Raw genomic sequence first — 15,207 nt, 5'->3', positions numbered from 1 at the left:
CCAAAGATAATCTGATGAATTCTATTGCTTTTTCATCGTCGACCAGCTTACAGTAATTGGTATCTCAAGGCATTTTATCTCACGGAATTCGCGTTTATGGCCCACTCAACATAACTTATCGAATATTAAATCCGGATCTATCAATGTTTTAAAGTCTCTTATCAGCTCCATGAGAAAATCATTTCGCTTCTATCTTGTCACTTTATTTCCCATCCAAACTAACTTAATTATTGTTGTTGAGATGGAACCAACCCTATTGGAACAAATTCGTCCTCGAAGCAAATTCTTAATAAGAATTTTTCCATTCGAAGAGCTTTTACTTACATATTTCTGGAAGAGTTTCATTTTTCGAAGTATTTTTGACTAAATACTGATCCACTTAATGGGAAATTATCATTGTTCTAAGGAAGTGCATTGCTTTCAAATGTCAAGAATAGTTTTGAGAATGAAACATACAAACATTTAGATTCGACCAGAGTTGAGCCGATTCACGATTTGAGTTGAGCCAATATAACTGTGAGACTATGATACTCAATAATTATGAGTCAGTATGTAGGTGTAGAAGCTCTTTTAAGAGAATGGTTCTACCTCTGAATAGTCTCTCAAGATCAGAAATTTTGAATCCTTGTTGAAGTTCTTCCAATGCTCCATAAATTTCTTATCCAATATGAGATATAATATTAAATAATAATATATTCATTGTAAGAAACAACATGAATGACGCCAAATACTTCGATTGCACTCATGTAAAGAGTCGATTGTAATGAGAGACTGAATTGAAATATTCCAGATTAAATATTTTTAGCAGAATTTGTTATGGTTGGATAAAACATTGATGCAACACATTTAATACTCAATCTAAATAACGTTGTGATAGAAGTTTCAATTTAGATGTAAAATTGTTCACGAGATAAGCCTAGAAAACTACTCTAGGTTTCTGTGTTGAAGAGAGATTCTATTTTATATTTGTAGCATTTTATTGTGTTTTATTTGTTTCGTAAATCTTTGTAATTTTGTTTTGTCTTGTTTTGTGTGTTTTTAATAAATTGAAATTGAATTGAAAAATTTCCAAGATTGTGGCACTTAGTTGGATATCTCAAGAGGTGAGAAAAAAGTATAATGAGAGATGAGGAATTGTGTTTAAAACGAGAGGCAACAAGATGATAAAAGTCCTGTGAGGAATTCTGAGGCGGATGACGACGGAGTGGTGGGGACGGGGTAAGGGGGACAAACTCTTGATTTACGACTCTCAATCATTTTTCCCCCACCGAAACTAAACAGCTCCCGTACCAACTTCAGCTTTAAAGTCTCATTTCCTGCTTTAAAGAGTCGGGCGCCTTCCCTCGCCTAATTAGGGTGAAGAATTCTAATCGCGCTAGTCACGTGGTAGTTAGTGTTCTAGAAGCCAGAATCTACACTTTGACTAGTATTTTATTCTAGAAACTGATTAATTAATACACAAAATCTTGTGTTGCTGACTATACAAAGTATAATTTTACAACAAAACTAGTAGCAATCTTTAGTGAGTAAATGAAATTGGTTTTTCCAATCTTGCTCAATCAAAGTACGAAAAATATTAATGTTCAAAATCAACCAGACAATCTGGAACCCAATGTGGCAGAAATTATTCATTTACAAAAATCTTCAAGTACATATCAGAGAAGCAGAGGTTTCGATAAATGGATTCTGAACAGAATGTTGATTATCTTATGAGGCCAGATCTATGTTTGTTTGTTTTCAAAAGCAGAGTATATGAATTTATAACAAGAATAAAGAAGAAATAATCACACAAAGGAGCCCTCTCTACACACATACTCTTCAGTGGTATAGAATACTTGACCCAATCAAGGTTTTCAACTTCTTCCCAAAAACATCATGATCTTCACGATTTTTCAAATTATTAGGACGTTTTCTAATAAATTTAAGGCCCATTTATGTTTTTTTTCCAAAAAGAGCTGTTCTGTGGTAGGCTATAGTGAATCACAGTCTCTTTTTATCTATTTTTTGTATTATATCTTTGAGTTTTGGCACTTCTGGTCTTTCTCTCATCGTACATAATAACCTCATAGATATAAATAGAGGGAACGCTTAGTATACCTAGTTCTTTGAAATAGTTTCTACCATATAAAAGAAGACTCTATTTGCATAATTGCTTTGATTGCCCTTACAGTATATATAATATAATATAATATATAATATAATAACGGATGTGTGACATTATGCGTGCATGACGGATGTGTGGCATTATGAGTTATGACATTGTTAGTTTGCTACTCATTCATAATGTCAAACATGTTATTTATTAAACTAGGATAAATTTCAGGAATAGTAAGTTGGATTAATCTTTTTTTTCCAGCTGCAAGATGAGAGAAACTTTTAACTTGAAGACCTTAAAAATATACTGCTAGTTGATATTAATTTATTTATCTCATTTTCACAAGCACACAATGAGAACAATGATTTGGAGAGACACAACAGAATTAGTGTCTTATCAGTAGAGTTTTCTACTAAACAAATTGATTGAGATCAAAACTGGAATATTATAATTCTTAATATTAATCGGAGATGGTACAATTCCTCATAGAAAATTGAATCAAGACATTTTCTCAAACTAATGCAAATGGAAAGTGCAAAACTCTTTCACCAAAAAGTTAGCTCTTCTGGCTTACTCTACTATTACTTCACATTTCTACAGTTCGCCAAATAACTATATTAATCATTTTCAATTCCTCCGCACTCTCTTTCATCGAACAAACTTTATTTCTTTTTTAGTATATATTACATTATTTCATATGGAATTTCGGCACATAAATGGAAAATTATCTCAATTTTTGGGAGATCAGATTCAGCTCCAACATGAATTCATATTAGCCAGATGGTGGAGCGAGTTCCAAAGTTGTTGTAAATGTTTGCAAAATTCAAGTTACGACCTCAAGTTTTCATCGCACAATTAGAGGACCATTGAAAAGCCGAGTTGACTCGGTTTTTGGCGGGGACGTGGAGAGCGCACCACACACAGGCAATAAAGCATTCCATTGAATCGCGCTTAGCGCCGACCGCGGGCGTGCTTGCGTTCGCGCGTGCGTGCGCGGTCGACCGCACGTGCTTTATTCATTAATTTGCGGCCAGGTATCACCCATGATCCATGATGACGTCATTACACGGTGACCTCGGTACCATCACATCACACATGCTTCTCAACACTCCAAAATTCAAAAAAGTCTGGAATGGGATACATTACCAAAGTGAGAGCGGGGGAGTGGTAAATCGTCAAGGACAAATCCTGCTGTTTCCAGTTCTCCAATATTCAGGCTCGGTGATAAAAAGGGATGTGAACTTGAACTGCAAACTCATGGAAGTGATGTGAAAAAAGTGGCAGTCGAAGCAAATTCTTCACCCTATTTGAATCATATTATGATGATTTTCATTTTGGTCTGCATTCATAGACAGTAGAGTTCTCTCATCGCAAACAAAAGTCTTCAAAAACTTTTTACCCCTATCTGATAATGACATCATAATAATGAAGGATTTCATGGCGATGGAGGACTACTGTCTCAAGAGTTAATAATTACAGTTCAGAGTTTATAATTGAACTACAGCTATTTTTCTGGATGGTATGAGAGCAAATATCTGAAATTGGATCATTCTTTCATTGTTTTTTTACCTCGTACTGTTTGTCACATGCCTAACCTCTTGAGAATTCTCAGTTATTGATATGATGGTGGTATGAGATAACTATGATGCGAACTTTAGTCTCCAAATTGTTATAATCCTAGATACCGTTTTACAAAACAAAATTAATGTCTGACAAATTTCCTGCAGATGTACTACTTGTAGTTTTTAAATGTAGCTGAGACCTAATTTATTGTTCAGTGATCTCTTGATTTTAGCTAGTAAGGAGTTGAATAAAGATTAGTAGCTGGATGCTACCCATATTCAAGCTTGTTTAATCTTCCATAAAATATTTGAAACTGATCTCAAAGTAGAGAGTTAAATACGCTCTTCCCTCTTCCACACCACTAACCTACAAAACACAGATTATTTTCCAGTTGAGCTCCTCGAATTTGCATTCATTGCTCGATATGAATTGAAAATACAAACTTTTTGCCTAAACATGGTTCTTCAAAAATGTTTTATAACAGTCCATGGACTATGTTGTTTTTCATATCTTGAAAAAATTTCTTTAACTCATCATTAAGGAAGACTGGTAAGTCAATCGCATCCTCATTGTTCCGTTCTTTTTTTTCATTTTTTTAATCTTTTCAAATGAATCCAGAGCCGATAAAAATTCAATCACCTCTGATAGAGCTGTCATTCTTTTTTTATCTCATCTATGATGGGATAGAGCTTCAATTTATATCCTATACTATTAAACGAGCAACTTCTGTTTATTATGTTTAGATGTTTGGATGTTTGGATGTTTGTATTTCACCAGATCTCGAAAACGGCTCTAACGATTCTCACGAAATTCAGAACATAGTAGGTTTATAATATAAAGATTCGATTGCACTAGGTCTTATCCCTGGAAACTCGCTGAAGGACATTAAAAGGATAATTATTATTCATCCATGGAAAAACAGCTGATAATAATTATTTCGTCGTCTGTTGGTGATGGAAGTGAGTGAGCGAGTTCATGTGTGTGGGACTGTGTCAAAATTATGACTCAGCTGTTGAACTTTTGTAATCATTCAATTAGGTACTTAGTGCCGGTTGCAAAAAAGCCGGGTTATTTCGAATCCTGATTAATTCCAGTAGATCCATCTTTTTGGAATGGTTTTCTCTGATTTGGTTCACGTGAAGTTAATCAGGATTAAAATTTAACCGGCTTTTGTGCAACTGGGCCTTTGTGAGGAAATTTTTGTATTCCTCTGGGAATTGATCTCAATTTACTGTGATCAGACTATTACAGTTCTGTATCACTGTATGAATGTTATTATAATTTCTTCTTTCGTAATAAATTTTTTATGCTTTTGTACTCCAGAGCGAAGCTCGGTCCCCGATATATTGAGTATATAATGGAAAATACAATATGAATTAGAATATATCTTTTAGAACTAGATTAACATGAAGAACACCAAAATTCTACTAATATAAATTCTACTTTATCTCATGTGAAAAAAAATCAAATAGACATTGAATAACGTAACTGCCAGGAATTGAACCACGTGTTGAATTCCACAGTTCCACAGAACTAAAAGCGTTCTTCATAGTAGGAGTTGAATATTATTTTTATTGCGTAACTTGAAAATTGTGGAGCCAACATAAATAATATGTTCCTCCTTTTCCTATCTATTTATATTAACACACTACTCTGTGAGGTGGATCCGTGATGCATAAATTTATGCTCTACCTCCACTACTCTCAATATATGAGTTTAGCTCGTAGTTTATGTTTCACTCTATTGTGAAGTGCGTTATGAATAAGGAATAGGAGAATCCCAACTCACTCGAGATTATCGCAGACGTTTTGCCTTATTTAGCACTAGAGCCTTATCGGCCACCTAGTCATTGCATAGGAGACAACAGACAAAGTTTCCATGGCCTGGTATTATCAACGACATAGCCTGTGTGAACTTGATAATATGGCTTTCAGAGGTATATAATATTATGTATGAAAAATACATTTCACGACCCAGAACATGTGGTTGGAGATAAGAATATGTAAAAGGCAGAATAACAGAGTACTTTGCACATGTTTGTCCCGGGACTATATGGTCTTTGTTCATGCTGAATTTATCGAGACTCCATGAGTCGCTCGCTGCTCGCGGAATAGCTAAGATTGTGCTGATTGTGCCCACACGATCCAACGACGTTTTCTACCATTAAATATATTACTATACATTTACCAAAACATATATATTTGCTACATAGATTCTATAGTATAGTCTTCCTCCTTCATCTTTTCTCTTCATCGTTCAATCCTCTTCCCACTCTCACCATGCATATTCCAGTGCTTCGCCAATAGGTCTCATGAATAATTGACAAAGAAAATTCTCCAGGTCTGTTTCTTTCTCCTTCTCTTTATAAAATAATAATAGAATGTTTACCAGTCTGTAAACGAGGAAAATTTATTCAGTATTTCTTGAACTCTCTCTACCAAGTCTCTCATTTTTCTGATTACAATAATTGAAAATTTCATTTAGGGAGTCTTCTACGATACCAGAATAACTTTTAAATTCGATGTTTTGTAAGCACATTAAACGTAGCACCTATTCGTTATTTAATCTTTTGGAGGTAAACTATACTTCAGAGTTTCATATGCTTTGGTAAATTGTTCTGTTATGAGTTCAATTGAGCTGTAATTGATACACTTTTTAAATTTATAGATGGACTTGTGATACTTTGATCCATCATAATATTTTATTAGTGGTCTTTGAAGTTAGTAGATTGGTTCCTTAAACCAGAAATGTTTCCAACACCATTATAGAACTCACAAAAAAGTAGAGCAAATTGATTGATAATTATTTGAAAACATTCTTTCGATGAATATGAGTTTCTCCCAATTCAATATAATACGAGATCAAATGGTTCAGGAGAATTCCCAAAGATTTGGAAATGGAGGTGCTGTACTGAAGCGAAGGAGGCAACCAAAGAAGAAAATAGAGGTGGCTGGTGATAAGGTAGAAAGGCCGGATTGAAAGGGCAGCTCAAAACCGGCTCAACTAAACTTAGAGGATTCAAATGCTCATATATTGCTGATCACCGCCAACCAAAAACCTTCACCAACACTCCCGCCCAGGGGCTAAAAATATGTGTCCCAGGAACAGGCATCCCAATGGCAGTTGTTCTTGCCTGTCCGTTATGGCGGGCATGTATTCGATTTAGTTCTAAATGCCGGTCTCCATTGGGTATCCAGGCGCACCACGTGGCGCTTCTAGCTTCTATAAAAGATGTGAAGATGTTACTTGGAGAGAAGAACTTCTGAGCTAGTACGAATACAATAATTGCGCCCACTCTGTCTCTTGTTATTCTGTAGCACAAATTGTGCACCTGTGGATCAATACCCATACACTAATAAAATTGATGCACTGATCAACATAGCTATGAGAATGATTACTGGGTGTATCAAGTCAACTCCTGAAAATGGCTTCCAATACTGAGCAATATTGCTCACCTCCCTTACATAGGAAAAATGCCCTGTTAAAGGAGTTCAAAAAGATTTCCGATAACCCAATGCTGTCAATTCATGAAGACCTTCCAGACCTAGAAATAGGTCGCCTAAGATCTAGAATGCCTCCATTGACATCTGCAAAGGATTTGGTCAGAACCAATTTCAACATAGACTCAGAGTGGAATGCTGCTTGAATTTGCAATCACCTGACCAATGGCACAGCTTATCAAGCCAAATAAAGAGCTAGAAGGTTTCAGCCTTCCCCGTCACCTTTGGAAGGGATTAAACAGGGTGCGAACATGGCATGGTGTATGTGGGGACAGTCTGCATGAATGGGGGATCATTCCATCACCTGAATGTGACTGTGAGCTCCAAAACAAACTTTGAAACATATGCTGAAGTCTGTCCTGTCAGGTTGTATCCCCATTCTGTTGAGGATTTTTGAATGCTGCACCAGCAGCTCTTGAATGGCTGGGTGATTTGGATTTGGCTTTATAAATGTCTAGTTTTATCTTTTAATAATTATGTTTATAAAACTACCGGTTCTGTCCATGTACATAGTTTTATATTTTGACTTTTTTAATTTAATGACAATCAATTATTATAATTGAGCCCATAATTCATATATTAGTGGTCTTTAAAGTTAGTAGATTGGTTCATTAAACCTGAACTGTTTCCAACATCATTATATAACTCACAAAAAAGTAAAGCAAATTGATTGATAATTAATTGAAAACATTATTTCGATGAATATGAGTGTTTCTCCCAATTCAATATAATACGAGATCAAATATGTTTCAGGAGAACTTCCAAAGATTTTGGAATGGAGGTGCTGTACTGAAGCGAAGGAGGCAACCAAAGAAGAAAATAGAGGTGGCTGGTGATAAGGTAGAAAGGCCGGATTGAAAGGGCAGCTCAAAACCGGCTCAACTAAACTTAGAGGATAGAAACGCTAGCGCAGATATTGCATTACCAAGGCTTTTGCCAGGCAGTAAGGTGTCGCATCCTGGGAGCAATTAATTGTGCGACTTAAACCATGTCGCTTCACCGGGTCTCTTCGCGCCCTCCCTAATTCCAGCTTTTCTCAAACTCCATTGGAAAACAGGCTTTTCTCGAAGGATTTCAGGCGCGCTCTCAAGAAGGAGAGGACTAACCAATTAACCTTACCAGCAAGTTGCAACTAAGGCCGCCTCACTTTGCTGATAATTTTCGCTGAATTAAAACCTTACGTTTTCAATGCTCTCAGAGGGAATCAACTCAATTACCACCTACAGTGCGGAGTGCTCATGCTCACCCAGCCCCAGTGTGTGAGCTACATTTTTACTCGCAGTGTTCTAATCTTCTTAGTGACGCTTTATAGTACTATTCCATCCACAGTTGCATTCACTGAAATATGAATGGTTTTTTAATTCTAGTTAGTTCAGGCGACAGAAAATTGAATTAATTGTAATGATAATAGTGTATTTACTCTTATTCTATCTATTAAGTAACCAATCAGTAATTACTCATCAGTTCATTGCAACACAAGATCAACGATTTTAGAAGTTGAACTTTTTGGCTTGCATATATTTGAGTGAATCCTCATGTACAATTAGTTGTAACCAATATGAAGATAAATCAATTATCATGAAATTATGTAGTAATACATAATATCTTCTGGCGGAATGTGAACTAACAAGATATTTCTTAGGATGATGAAATGGGTAGTTATTGTAACGGAGGCATTTTTATTCCAGCTTTATCAAGAGTTGAATTAAAATTATATTAGGAGTGAATCCTCTTTTTCAAGAAGTTTATGTAGGTTAATAATTCGAGTCGCTTATCATATGGATTCTATTTGAATCTGAAGTAGCTGAGTCTGAATCGTAGGCTGACAAATATTGTGAAGCATGAAGTGCTAATGAGTATTATACTATGCCTACATTTATAGACATTTGGCATATGGTATTAAATTGAGGGGTAATATCTCAATGGCACCGACACTCTTCAAGCTTCAGAATAAAGGTAATATATTTACATATTAATATGACATGTTAAAATATACAAAACATTGGTAAAGTCGGTTGGCTTTAATATATGGGGCTGAAACTTGAACGATATTGAGCAAAGATGAAAGAGCACTGAGATGTTTTGAAGAATTTGGGGTCCAATATGTGACGAAGGTATATGGAGAGGCAGTTATTATTGTGTGATAGATGAGAAAATCGGGGAAGAAAATATTATACGCACCATAAAAGCAAGAAGAATCGAATGGCTGGGTCATGTAGTGAGAATGACTGAAGAAAGAGGACCGGTTAGAATAATGGATGATATAGTGATAGGGACGAGGAGAAGAGGAAGGCTAAGGAGAAGATGGATTAGTGACGTGATGGGTGATCTACATGTGCTGGGAGTGACAAACTGGTGGCAGAGAGCACAAGATAGAGAGACATGGAGGCGACATGTTGAGGAGGCCAAAGTTCATCATGGACAGTAGAGCCACATAGAGTAAGTGAGTAAGTAAGTAAGTATATGACATGTTAATACTAATAATTCATACACCACAACTGACAATTTGTAGGCCTCTTTTTGTGAATTTGAAGCTGTTGGCGCTTCCCTCTCTTAACATATACACTTGTTTAGTGAAGAGGGAAGCAAGAACACAAAATTTGTATATATTTAATATACTCTTAGTGTCAATATCCATGATTATAATACAAGGAGTTGCATTTTGATGCTTGCTAGTAATTTGCGGAGGAAAGGGAGGCATAGGAAGACCAAGAAAGAAATGGATGCCGGTACAGGCCAATAGAGTCTAATCCTTTTAAGGAGAAGAAATACAAGGGGTAGGCAAGATGTAAGAATAAATTCTCGGCACTGGGCTACTCCGCAGAAAAACTTGGAGATACATGAGTATTAAGATATTTAATAAGCAACCATTAAATATTAGACTGACGGATAAAAATAATTTCAAGCCTTTCATAGATACATTACTCAAGAAAAGTGTCTCGATTCTGTTGAGGATTATTCCAACACAGATTCAACACTATAACAAGTTAGTTTCAATCGTGTAATTAAATTTTTGTCATAATTGTGATAATAATGTGAATTCGATGTATTTTGGCGTTGCTTTAACATTGTTCAATGCTTTCTGCAATATAGATTTTGATCTGGTTTGATCTGATTCAATCAAATACTCTTCTGTGTTAATCAATACTCTCCTTATTTTAAAAACAGAAAAAATTAAGGTTGCAAACCGTAATATTTATTAATATTGTCAAAATAGATTATTTGAAGCAGCTTTACACTACACAAGAATTCAATTACATTTTCTTGCTTAGTCAATGACAAAGATATGTGACCCATTTATCCACACCATTGAATTTCTAAACGTTCAACAAGTTGGTCTTCAAATGGATGAGGAATGCAGAAATGTATTCACTAAGCCACATCCATATCATTACCTTATCTCAATGTAGTAGACAGGACTTTATGTAGCTAACCAAGCTTGTAAGGATAATTGCATTTTGCTATTGATATTTTCGTTTCAATACAATCTGCTACAGTCTACTTTCTGTATTAAAGCCTTCCGAGCCACATAAACGGCTAATAAAGAGTGGCCCAGGCCCGATCTGAAGCATAGATAAGTTGAAGAGGTAGAGCATTCCGGTAGAGCGCATTTTTCTCGCACCACTCGTTTATTGCAATATTTGCGACAAGTATCGATTCAAGCGATCTCAATGGATGCGGTAATTGGTCGGTTTTACTTTCAAGCATGCATTGGCAGACAGTGGTTTGCTTCGCCACTAACATCGAATTATCTGGCAACATCTTAACTTGCACCCGTTGAAAGACCAGTTTGCTCAATCCAATAATGATTCATTTATAGAGATAGGTTCTATCATTTAACGAACGAGTGCTACTCACTTTCATGAGAGTGAGAGGAGGATTTTGTAAAGTTTGTTTGTTTCGTCGGTCTTCAATTTATTGACTTTTCTTCTAATCCCGATGATGATCATGAGTGAACTAGGGAAAAATTCTAGCCGGTGTGCTCCCCCTGTTATCTCAGTTATTATTGAAGATATCGACTCAAATTTTTTTTAAATGAAAGAGGAGGGAAAAAAAGCGCGCTAGCCTATTTTTATAAAATTTAGTTAGATTTTAATATTAGAAATAGCTGTTTCAAAACTAACCTTATTTTGAAGAAAGGACGATTCTAAATATATTAATATATTATTATCTCAACTATTTTTGAAGGTATCAACTCAATTTTTTTTTTTTGTTGAAAGAAGAAGGAAAATAGGTGTTGCTTCTTGAATTTTATTTTGAAAAACTAATTAAAACATTAAAAAAAAAAAAACAGTTTGGATTTCTGAAGTTAGACTCAACAATGAAGAATGAGGTTATGTTAACAATGAAGAATGAACTGAGAAATGTGAATAATGAAGCCAATAGCATACAGCTGACTCATATATGGCCGAATTAAAGAATTCAAAATAAGCGATTGCTCGAATGAATGTTCGCATCAATTCAACTTCTTCGAAAGTGATTGAAGAGTACCGGTAACTGCAGGCAAGCATGGACATTGGAATACAATATAATTGATTAATCGATGAATTAAATAGAAATTAGATATTATTCTGGGGAGTTTTTCATTAAATTAACATTAAGTTTCTAAAGCTGACCCTGAAACAGAACAGAAATTGATAATTTTTGGTTTATGTGACTAACAATTGTATCTCACAATATTGTATTGCACAATTGTATCTCAACTATTTTTGAAGATATCAATCAATTTTTTTTTAATTAAAGAGGAAGAAAAAATAGGTGTCGGTAATATAAATTTTATCCTAAAATACTAATTTAAACATTAAAAAAACAATTAGGTTCTGGTCAATTTATGTCAGGTTACATTTATAGTAATTAAGATGATTGAATAGAATAATTGAACATTGAGATAGGATTCAAGAGTTAAGATAAAGAGATTTTTCAAAAGTAGAGACTCTTGGAGTATGGAAAGAACTTTAATGTTAAGAACTAGGAGTTGAAGAAGTGGTGAACAATGAACAAACCTTTACTTTTGATCACATTTTCTTATGACAATGATAAATTTTAATTGAATGAACTTGTTATATATATATATATATATATATATATATATATATATATATATATATATTTGGACTACCACCTATACAGAGTAGCCAACATAAAATATTGCACAGAAATGAAGAGAACACTGATTCAATTTATTACCAACAACAAACATTTATTATACATGAATATGATATGATTATTACAAACATTTGCATTATAATCTAAATTATTATCTATTGTACATTTCTACACTACAACATTCAAAAAGATCAGACAGGCATTGAATTTGAAACACAGACACATTCATAAGGTGCTGTTCACCTGTTCTAGTATTTTCTATTCTGTATCGTATTCGATTTAACAATATAAAGTGTTCAATAAAGATCATTGAAATAATTCTACTGAGAGTTCTTATTCTTTCAAAAATACGCAACAGAACTCTTGAATCAAGTCAAATAATTACTAACCTGAACAAGTATGACCAAAGCTTACAGAGCCTGGGCCAAGACTAAATCTCTCCTAAACTGAGCTTTTTCTAATATGAGATTTTCCTAACCTAATCTTTTCCTAAAATTAGCTTCACCTAACTTGAGTTTCTCCTAACTCAAAGTTTTTCCTAACCTAAGCTTTCACTAATCAAAGCTATCCCTAATCAAAGCTTTTCCTAACCTAAAGCTTTTCCTAACCTGAGCTTTCACCAACCAAAGCTTTCCCTAACCAAAGCTTTTCCTAACCTAAGCTTTACCTAACCTTAGATTCTCCTAACCTAAGCTTCTCCTAACCTAAGCTTTTCCCAATTTTAACTTTTCCTAACCAAAGCCTTTTCCTAACCCATGCTTTTCCCAACCTTAGCTTTTCCTAACCTAAGCTTTCCCTATCCTAAGCTTTTCCTAACCTTAGCTTCACCTAACCTAAGTTTCTCCTAACTCAAAGCTTTTCCTCACCTAAGCTTTCACTAACCAAAGCTTTTCCTAACCTAAGCTTTACTCAACCTTGGATTCTCCCAACCTTAGCTTCTCTTAACCTAAGCTTTCCTAACCAAAGCTTTTCCCAACCTAAGCTTATTCCTCACCCAAGCTTTTCTCAACCTAAGCTTTTCCTAACCAAAGCTTCTCCTAACCTTAGCTTCTCCTAACCTCAGCTTTCCCTAACCTTATCTTTTCCTAACATAGGCTTTCCCTAACCTTAGATTTTCCCAACCTTAGCTTTTCCTAACCAATTTTTCTCCAACCTAAGCTTTCCCTAACTTGTGCTTTTTTTAACCTAAGCATTTCCTAATCGAAGCATCCCCCAACCAAAGCTTTTCCTAACCTGAGCTTTCACAAACCAAAGCTTTCCCTAACCAGAGCTTTTTCTAACCTAATTTTTTCCCAACCCAACAGTTTCCTAACCTAAGTTTCTCCTAACCTAAGCTTTTCCCAACCTAAGATTTTCTCAACCCAAGTGTTTCTAAGCTAAGACTTCCTAACCAAATCCTTTCTATACAAAATCTTTCCAACCTAACCTCCCCCTAACCAAAACTCTCCTAACCTAACCTTTTTCAACCCAAACCTTTGTAACCTGAGTTTTTTTATTATCCCCAACCTAATAAAGCCTAACTTAAACTAACAAATGCAGTCCAGCCCAACCATTGAGCTCCCCTCCAACCAAGCATTTTCCAACCTAATATAACAGAGCCTTACCAGATAAAGACTGAGCAGCCCTCAGCCCTCAGAGTTGCTCAGTCTTCATCACTTAAGGTTTGATAGTCACATCAAACTTTGGTAGGTAGGGTTCCATCAATATCCTTAGATACAGGAGAAAATGTGGTCAGCAGTAATGGTTAGCTCCATTTAAAAATATTCTCAACATTTTTCAGGCACATTTTTTATATTTTCCAGATTTTCTATCAACTTCATCAATAGCATTAAATACAGGAGAAAATGTGGTCAGCAGTAATGGTTAGCTCTTTTATGGAATTAGAATAATTTTTTTCAAATTTGATACATTTGAGTTCTAATTCGAAATGATTTTTTTCCCAAAATTGGAATTTTTTTTGAAAAAATTGAAGATAGTGAAAATTATAACTAGAACCGTTTCAAGCATAAGTTAGCCTGTGGTACTTTTCTGTAAGTTGTATAATTCTGAATGATTGAATAAATAAATAAACTTTAATTATTAATACTTAAATGAGACTTCACAAATTTAGTACCCATTGTGGTTACCAATTTTTTCAAAAAAAAGTATTCCAATTATGGGAAAAAATGTAGATCAAATTATAATTTAAATACATCGAATTGAAGTTTGTAAAACAATAACAATAAAATAAATATTGAACTCTTGAATCATTAATTGAACACATTGAAATCGGAATCTTTTTTATCAAGCAATTTCAAAAACCAATGACATCTCTATTTAGCATGCTTCTAATATTAAAATTTAATCAAATGGCATAAAAATATGCTAGCGCGCTTTATTTTGTCTTCCTCTTTCATTAAAAATAAAATGAGTCGATATCTTCAATAATAACTGAGATAACAGGGGGAGCACACCGGCTAGAGCTTAGCCTAAACTAGTTTCATGAACTCTAAAAAAAATGTTTTTACTAAAAATACAGAACCCATTCATGCAAACTTTTCGAACCACGAAAAGGGTACGAAAAACACTCAACACTCAAGTTTATAGGTTATAATTGGGTTCTTCACAAATACCTTAAAGAGATATAGACCCACAATGCCTATGCCTTCCCAATGATAGCTCTTACTTCTTGAAATTGGAGGCCGCCTTTGGGGTGTTTTAGCACGACATATTATATATATATATATTATATATATATATATATATATATATATATATATATTATATATATATATATATATATATAATATGATTAATACTATAGATCACAAAGGCATTGGTGGCATTGGTATGTAATAATCTTATGGGTTGCCCCCTCAATGGCGGATTTCAATTCCAAGTACGACACTAGCGCTGCATGTGAGTCTATGCATCTTTAAGGTGTTTGGTTCTTCATGTTTTCTC

This window comes from Nilaparvata lugens, chromosome 3 (assembly GCF_014356525.2).
Source record: "Nilaparvata lugens isolate BPH chromosome 3, ASM1435652v1, whole genome shotgun sequence".
NCBI classification, from domain to species: domain Eukaryota; kingdom Metazoa; phylum Arthropoda; class Insecta; order Hemiptera; family Delphacidae; genus Nilaparvata; species Nilaparvata lugens.
Note: the sequence above shows the minus strand (reverse complement) of the source record.